At 43.0% G+C, this 8739-nt stretch overlaps 1 pseudogene; it reads right to left on the bottom strand.

The window, feature by feature from the left end:
- Positions 1-386: 386 nt before the first annotated feature.
- LOC108350295 (40S ribosomal protein S6 pseudogene) lies at positions 387-1111 on the bottom strand (annotated as a pseudogene).
- Positions 1112-8739: the final 7628 nt, after the last annotated feature.

Raw genomic sequence — 8739 nt, forward strand, 5'->3', positions numbered from 1 at the left:
GCAACAGAAGCCAGGAAGAACGGGAGCAATGGGACAGATAGACAGGACCCTATACACTCCAGTCCACAAATGAGCTCAAGAAACGCTTTAGAAGACTCACACATAAGCAAACTCTCAATACAAAAGAAAAGTCTTGAGAGCAGTCAGAGGGAGTGGTTCTTACCAAAGCAGGGAGTGTCAATGAGATTAACAAATGATTTCTCCTTGAAAACTCTAGCCACTAGAACAGAAAGAATGAGCTGAGCTGAGTGCTTTTGCTTGTTCATTTCGTTTGGTTGTTGTTGCTGCTGCTGCTGCTGCTGCTGCTGCTGCTGCTGCTGCTGCTGCTGCTGCTGCTGCTGTTGCTTTTTCAAGGTTACATTGCTTACTTGATACTCTTAAAAGACTTATTTTTGACTGAACTCAGAAGAAGAAGCTCTTAGCTAGAACAACCTATATCTCTTAGCAATCTGTTCCTGATGCTTTTCTTTGGCTTCCTTTATTCTCCTCGCCAAAAACTTAGGATATTCTCCAGCCTTCTCCTTGTTTTTATTAGTACATTGTTTCTTCAGAGAACTACATTGGTGTTTGCGTTGCACAAGAAGCTGAATCTTGGGTGCTTTGGTCCTGAGCTTCTTACCTTCTTTGTTTACGAGCTTTATGACAACATACTAGCAGATATCACCTTGTTTAGAGAGATAAAAAAAAATTTGGATTCTGCTGGTTCTTTTAGGTCCCAGACAAGGAGGCACGGTAGTATCAGTCAGTCCACAAATCCCCTTCCTTCTCTCCTGTCTTTATAATAACCAAGTTGAGAATACTTAGACTGGCATCCACAATGCAGTCATGGACAGACTTGTGCTTCCTGTCTCCAATTCTCCTTGATCTACAACAAGAATGCCCCTTACTCAATAGCAGGCAACATTCTGCCATGGTTCAAAACACCCTGCTTCATGGAACACCTTGTTTGCCACTCCTACCACTGATTCAGACCACATAACCCTTCTACTCTTCACAGAGTATTTGCAGCTACTTCTGTGGCCATGTACTTATCACAGAGCATAGGAAGGTTACGCTGTCATTCAATAAGTTTCTGACAGTTGGTGGCTGGGAAGAAATAACTCAGCTTCATCTTGATGTAGCCAACTGCCTGGGAAGCCCCATGAAAAAGAACAAGCTAATGTTTTTTAAGTACTAAAACGAAATAATGTTGCCCCAGAATTCTTTATCTAGAAAAAGTATTCTTTAAAAAGAAATAAAATAAAACAAGAAACACTAGTGAGTGTCCTCCATGCATGGTATGTACTCACTAACAAGTGGATATTAGCAAAAAAAAAAAAAAAGTACACAATACCCAGGATACAATCCACAGAACTCAGGAAGGTTAACAAGTGGAAGGGCCCAAGTGGGGATGCTTCAATCCCACTTGGAAGGGAGAAGAAAGCAATCATAGGGGGCAGAGGGAGGTAGGGATCTGGGTGGGAGAGGAGACAGGGAGTGGGAAAGGAAACATAATCAGGTATTGGGGGTGGGAAAACAGGACTGAAGTCCTGAGGGCCAGAAGAAAGAATAGAAACAGGCAACCTTGGGAGGTGGGAAGGGAACCTCTAGAGTATACCAAAGACTTGGGAGGTAAGAGACTCAGGACTCAAAGGGAGGGAACTTAGACGAAATACCCTAAGTGGAAAGAGGTAACTTGTAGAGTCCACCTCCAGTAGAAACACAGGGCACCAAGTGGAGGGATGGGGTTCTATCCCACTGTTAAAAACTCTAACCCAGAATTCTTCCTGTCTATAAGAACTGCAGGGACAAAAAAGAAGAGACTGAGAGAAAGGAGGTCCTAGTGACTGGCCCAAATTAGAACCCATCTTAAGGGGAGGCTCCAAGGCCTGACGCTATTACTGATGCTATGGTGTGCTTACAGACAGGATCCTAGCATGGCTGTCCTCAGAGAGGCACAACAAGCAGCTGAAAGAGTCAGATACAGATACTTACATCCAACCAATGGACAGAAGCCGGGGACCCCTGGGGTTGAATTAGGGAAAAGCTGGAGAAGCTGAGGAGGAAGGTAACCCCATAGGAAGACCAACAGTCTCAACTAACCTGGATACCCAAGATCCCTCAGACACTGAGCCACAAACCAGGCAGCATACACCAGCTGATATGAGTCCCCCACCCCCAACACATACACAGCAGAGGATGCCTGGTCTGGCCTCAGTGAAAGAAGATACACCTGACTCTGGGGAGACTTGAGGCCCCAGGGAGTAGGGAGGTCTGGTAGAGTGGGTGTGGGGGTCGGGGACATCCTCTTGGACCCCTGAAGGAGGTGGGTGTATGAGATGAGGAACAGCCAGAGGGCAGACCCGGAGGGTGATAAAGACTGGACTGTAAAATAAAAAAGATAAAAAAAAATTTTAAAAATAGCAAGTAAAGAATAAAAGATATATTATTGAAAGAAAGAAAGGAAGGAAGGAAGGAAGGAAGGAAGGAAGGAAGAAAGAAAGAAAGAAAGAAAGAAAGAAAGAAAGAAAGAAAGAAAGGAAGGAAGGAAGGAAGGAAGACTAATGAGTGTCCTCAAGATAAAATGAGAGGTTGCTAAGGTAAATCAAGCACTTTATGGAGAAATTTAAAAACCACGAGTAAAGCTAACTGTATATGGGGGAAAAAAACATTAGTTGTTGAATTTTGGCTTTGTATGTTGTTTTAACTAAGGTTCTACAGAAAGATGGAGCCACTATACAGCAGAGAGGGAAAGTCAAGAACAAGAGATTTATAAGGCAACTAGACCATTTGACTATGGAGGCTGAAAACTTCCACAGTAGGCTGCACCCATAATTTGGAACCACAAGAACCAGTAAGTCAGTTCAGTCAAGACTATAAGCATCCAAATCTGAGAAGTCAACAGTGCATCTCTTTGATCAAGTCTAATGTTCCAGGAACCTGTAGATTCTCCACTAGGAATCAGAGAGTTCAAAAATCAAGATGCTTTGAAGTTCTGACATTCAAAGTAGGAAAGATGGGATTCCCAGCACTAAAAATCAGCAAAAAAGTCCCTTCTTTCCTTAGATTCCATGCAGACCAACATTGATCAACATTGTAGACTTGCATTGAAAGCAAGCATTCTTCATACAGTCTATTGACTCGGTTGCTAAGCATCTCATCTGGACCTACCCAACACAGCACATTGTAAGAAGCCAAACGGCTTCCCTTTCAACAGAAGAGGTGCACAGTGTCTACTGAATCACTGATAATAATGTGATAGCCAAGAAGAAACAATATTTTACCAATTTGCTGCGTAATCTTTAATGTAATCAAATCAATATCCAAAACCAGTTAGTCAACATTCCATTTACTGTAACAAATGCCTGAGATAACCTCCTTCTAAAGAGAAAGGATTATTTGGCCACAACACTGGAGATCTCAGTCTACCATCATTTGGTCTTGGGGTCACGAAGCACATGTTGCTAGGGTGTCTGTTGAATAACAAAACTTTTTCTCAAGCCAGCTAAAAAGCAAGAAAGAGAAATAGGTCAAATTCTCAATGTCTTCATCAAAGACACCCCCTCAGAAAGTTCTCACCCTCCTCCATTCATCTCCACCTCTTAATAACTATACCAGTTCCCAATTGTGCCACTAGCTGAAAGCCAACTTCCAGCAATGGACTGCTAGGAGACACTTATCCAAATTATAGCATGCATTCCACTGATATGAAGTAGCCAGAATGTTTAAATGAAAAAGACAGAAAACCAAAACTTGGCAAAACCATCACAGCTTCTTTTGAGGGGTGGGAAAATGTTCCATAGTAGAATAGGGCGCGGTAACTCTGTATACCATGTTGTGCTTAAGCCAGAGGGTCATTGTGTTAAATCATTATATGCTGACACATCATGAGAGAACTCTACTTCAATAAAATTGTAAAAGATTTAAAGTAAAACCTTTACCCCATCCTTGAGGAAGCCAATGCCTAAAGAAATAGGAAGATAACTGACCAGGGTCATGAAAGATGGTGGTTCCTAAAGCTGATCTCATCTAGTAGTCTAGGACTAGCTCACCCCTTGCATATGATTGGAGAAGTATACAAGGAGGGGTTTCCAACCCTGGGATGTTGCCTGGTAGAGTTAAAAGTTTCACAGTGAGGCATAATTTAGGGGCCAGACTCCCTTCAATACACATGGTAGCAGCTAGACAAAAAACTCCAATCTCTGCCCTCTGCCCTATGGCCTATGGCCTATGGCCTCTGCTCTAGCCTCAAACTTCATGATTAGCTTAAAGCACAACCTCAACTGGCTCACTTCAGCAACACAGACTCAGCACACACGGAGCCTGTGGTATGCCCAGGGGAAATTTATCCATCTCTGTATTGCTGAGCTGATCAGTACTGGCCCACTGCAGCGTGCTTATTCTCTTGCTCTCAACCAATGTAATACTGAGAATATGGAGACCCACCCTCCAAAATATTAGCTACTGCTGAATGAACATTCTAACTCTCATAGCTAACGCCACAGTAAAGGTAGATTTGCCAAGATTAACTCTACCCCTACTCTGTGAAAGGCAAATTAAAACCAGGAGTTCTGACTCAATTACACTTAGGAGCACAGGGCACATATACGAGCTCTTGTTTGTTTGTTTGTTTGCTTGTTTTCCTTTTCTTTTTCCCACAAATGAGTTTCTCAGTTTTGCACTTTGGAAACTAAAAAGCGTTAAACTGAGTGTGTGTGTGTGTGTGTGTGTGTGTGTGTGATGGTTTGAATGAGAATGACCTTCATGGGTTCATATGTTTGAACGTTGGTTCATAGTAGGTACAACCATCGACAAGGATTAGGACATATGGCCTTGTTGTATGGGTCTTGATGGCCCCAGGTCATCACTGGGGTGGGGTTTGAGGTTTGAAAAGCCTGTATCATTCCCTGTTAGCTCTCTGCACTGTGGTTGCTGTCACAACATGTAAGGACTCAAATACAGCTACAGTGCCATTCCTACCTGACACCAGCTGTGCTTCCTAAGGATCCTGGACTGGCCCTCTGAAACTCTTAAGAAATTTCCCAATCAAACGCATCGTTAACAAGCTGCCTGGATCATGGTGTCTCTTGACATCAATAGAACAATGACTTAGACAGTGTACAATGAAGGCAAGTTAAGGGAAGGCAGAGACCTTTTACTACTAATGGAGGCTGCTGTGTTATGTATGCATCCTTCATTTTTCAAAGCTGTTTGTGGAAATGTCACATCTTATATGGATTACTCTGTGTCAGTTACAGTCAGCAAAAGCAAGCCAGAGCCTGACAAATACAGAGGTGGATGCTCACAGCCAACCATGGGACTGGGAACAGGGTCCCCAATGGAGGAGTTAGAGAAAGGACTGAAGGATCTGAAGGGGTGTGCAACCCCATAACAAGAACAAAAGTATCAACCAACCAGACTCCCCAGAGCTCCCAGATACTAAACCATCAACCAAAGGGTACCCATGGAGGGACCCATGGCTCCAGCTGCATGTGTAGCAGAGGATGGCATTTCTGCCATCAATAAGAGGAGAGACTCTTGGTCCTGTGAAGGCTTGATTCCCCAGTGTAGGTGGGAGTAGGTGGTTGGGAGAGGGAGCACCTTCATAGAAGCGGAGGAGAGGGGATGGGATAGGGGTTTCCAGAGGTGAAACTGGAAAGAGGATAACATTTGAAATGTAAATATATAAAATTCCAATAAAAAAAAAGAAACAGAAGCTCAGGAGGAGGAATTTAAGCCTTGAGGACATTGTTCAACTACCAATTATTGTGATTTTTAAATATGATATCACTGCTTTCCACAACCACCTGGCCACATCAACCCCACTCACCTACCAGGGGAATCCACATAAGTAATCTAAGAACATGTCACCTCCTGCGATCAGGAAGAACCCAGCCAATGCCACATTACTTTTTCTCATACTTTCTCCTCCTCCCTGGGCCATAGAAGGCTTTTGTTCTGCTTTGTTCTGTTTTTCCTTTTCCTCCCTTTGACCTATCTCTACTTTAAATGACGACAGCAATGACCATGGTGGAGTGCAAATGAAGACCATTTAACCGTGTACTTGAGCCTTTCCTGGAGTCTGATGAAAGGCTAAAACAGCACTTCTCTTAGGCCGTACATGCGGCGCTTGCAAAGGAATTACCTCAACTACTTATTGCAAAGTGCATTCCAAAGGATTGTGCCAGGCCTGCATGTCAACATTCCGACTCTAGGGTCTGCACATTTGTGCTACTTCGTAGAGTATCCTTTGCACAATATAGTTTGAAACTACGGCATTTTTCTTAGAATATTTTTTTCTGTCCTCCAAACCATCTGACCAATAGAAATGGAAGTTCTTGGACAACAGAGACTATATCATCATTCATCAATATGCTGTGTAAGACACCTTTGCTAAGCAATGTCTATCATCAGATCAGTCACTGATTTATAGAACAAAGGGAACGTAACAGATATCCAGCAAATGTTTATTGAATGAGCAAATAACCAAACCAAAGGAAAATTCAATGTTATGAACGAGACCCTTTTAAGCATGCTTTTCTCTTATGTTGGGTAACTCATATGTTAGGAATCTGGCCAGTGGTTTGATTTGACACATTCCTCAGGGATTTACCACATAATCATCTACTTGCTTCTCCAAGGACTTCTAAATGTACAGCCCCCGGTGACTTAAGTGATTCTGGAGTTTAACTCTAAGCATGGTGAAGTATACAATCAGTTTCTCAAAGGAAATTCACAGTAGATAAAATTTTTAATATCCCACCAGAATGGTGTTCCCTTGCTGACTCTCTTGGGAATTGTAGATATTGCTTTCCATAAAATTTTCTGAAGGGGCTCCTCTCTGCAACAGGTGATGTCTTCTCAGAGAAGGACCAATCAGTCTCCATCACTGGGCATTTTCAATACAACAGGCACCATTTTCCTAACAAGTTGTGATGCTGAATAAAATGCTACAGGATACCCACGTTTTCCAGGGAACCCACCATCTATGGGACGGGACCAGCATGTTGATGTGAACAAGGGATCTCTCCCTGAAGAATGAATTAATTCTTAGACTATTCCTAAAATAAAATACAATCCATCTAAAGCCTTTACTGAGCAGAAGGGGTAAGCATGCTTTAACCGACCTGAGCTCTGGAGTCAGACGTAATGGCTGTCAGATGGTCTGACAAGCCGCACACGTGAGTCACTTAGACTCGGCCTCCTGAGTCATTTTTACTGTAACAAGTTGTTCTAGAATGTCATATTTCATAGTTTACTTGAGTCTTGTAATAATACTACTGCTCTTGGTTAAATTGTTCAACCTTCTAGTTCAAGTGTCACAAAAAAAAAAAAAAAAAAAAAAAACTTAGTCCTTGGAACAAACTAAGCTTTTTATCAGGCTGCGGGTTAGTCTAAATCATCCCTAAGTCTTGTTTGTTTGCTTGTTTCCTTGCTTTCCTCCTTATAAACTCTTTCCTACTTATAAACATATACAAATACCCTTCTCAGTTTCTTCTTTTGCTTTTTATGTTACTGGTCTGGCTTTCCACATCTGGAGTTTCAACAGCTACCCCTCTGAAAGGCCTCTTTCTTTGACATCACTCATGCTCTCTCCCTGGAGACTGCTGTGGTTGCTGCAGAAGGAGCTTGAGCCAGAAGAAACCTGAACTTGAACTGGCACGGGTGTGGGGATGTGGCCTTGGAAAGGCAAAACCAGAGACATGTTTAAACAGTTGAAGCTCGGAGTCAAGGAAGTCACAAGTAGACATCAGTAAGAGCCAGGAAGGACTGGCAAGATGATTTACTCGGTGAGCCAGCCAGCTGGTCAGCCCTGGAGTCCGAGAGGAGGATCAGGGATAAATTCTGAAGAGTGTGATCCCCACTTCCCTTTGCCTTCCTTTGCCCCATGAACAGTGTAGTTCTACAGACACGAATAGATGTTTAACAGTGGCGTTGATAGTGAAAGCAGCAGCCATGGAAACCTGGAGAAGGTCAGGAATGGCCCATGTGAGCTGGAGCTTAGAGCTCTTTCCCTCCTGGCTTGTGCTGGGGGTTTCTTGCTGACAGGAGGTGGTTACAAGCTTGGAAGCAGACATCTTTCTCTTCCTAGACTGTCATCCCGGGTCTCTGAGCCTTTCAAGGTCTCACTCTCATTAGGTTTCAGAATTCTTCCACACTCACTAAGCCTCAAATGCAGCTGTGTGCCTGTTACACTGGTTCCTCTTTGTGGAGGAGGAGGAGGTGTATGGTGAACAACTCTCTTCAGTTATCCTGAATCTCCCAGAAAACACTTTTTCTTTCTTTCCTTCCTTCCTTCTTTCTTTCTTTTTTATACTTTTAAAACTTTGAGTCTTTATGAATTTTACATCATGCACCCCAATCCCACTCATCTTCTCCTCCCTTTATATCTGCCCTTGCAACTTCACCCTCAAAAGAAAAATAAAATTAAAATTAAACTAAAATTTTAAAAATCTCATATGGAAGCTGCAGTGTGTCACAGTGATGTGCAAATGTTCATTGTGATGAGTCATTGGTCTGGTTCAAGACCTCTGGCTTCTGCTACATTACCAATACTGGATCCTTACCAGGACTTCTCTTGGATATCCAATTGTTGCCCTGTTTTAAGGAGATCCTAAAGCTTTTTATCTACAGGAGTGGCCCCTTCATGCACTCCAGTAGCCCCAGGTCATAGATAGGGTAGATGTTGGGGTGGGCCAACTCAAAGCACTAGATCTGGGCCTGGGTAGTAGCTGCCTTGCTCAGCCTGTCGGCTCTCCT

Source organism: Rattus norvegicus, chromosome 2 (genome assembly GCF_036323735.1).
Source record: "Rattus norvegicus strain BN/NHsdMcwi chromosome 2, GRCr8, whole genome shotgun sequence".
NCBI lineage: Eukaryota > Metazoa > Chordata > Mammalia > Rodentia > Muridae > Rattus > Rattus norvegicus.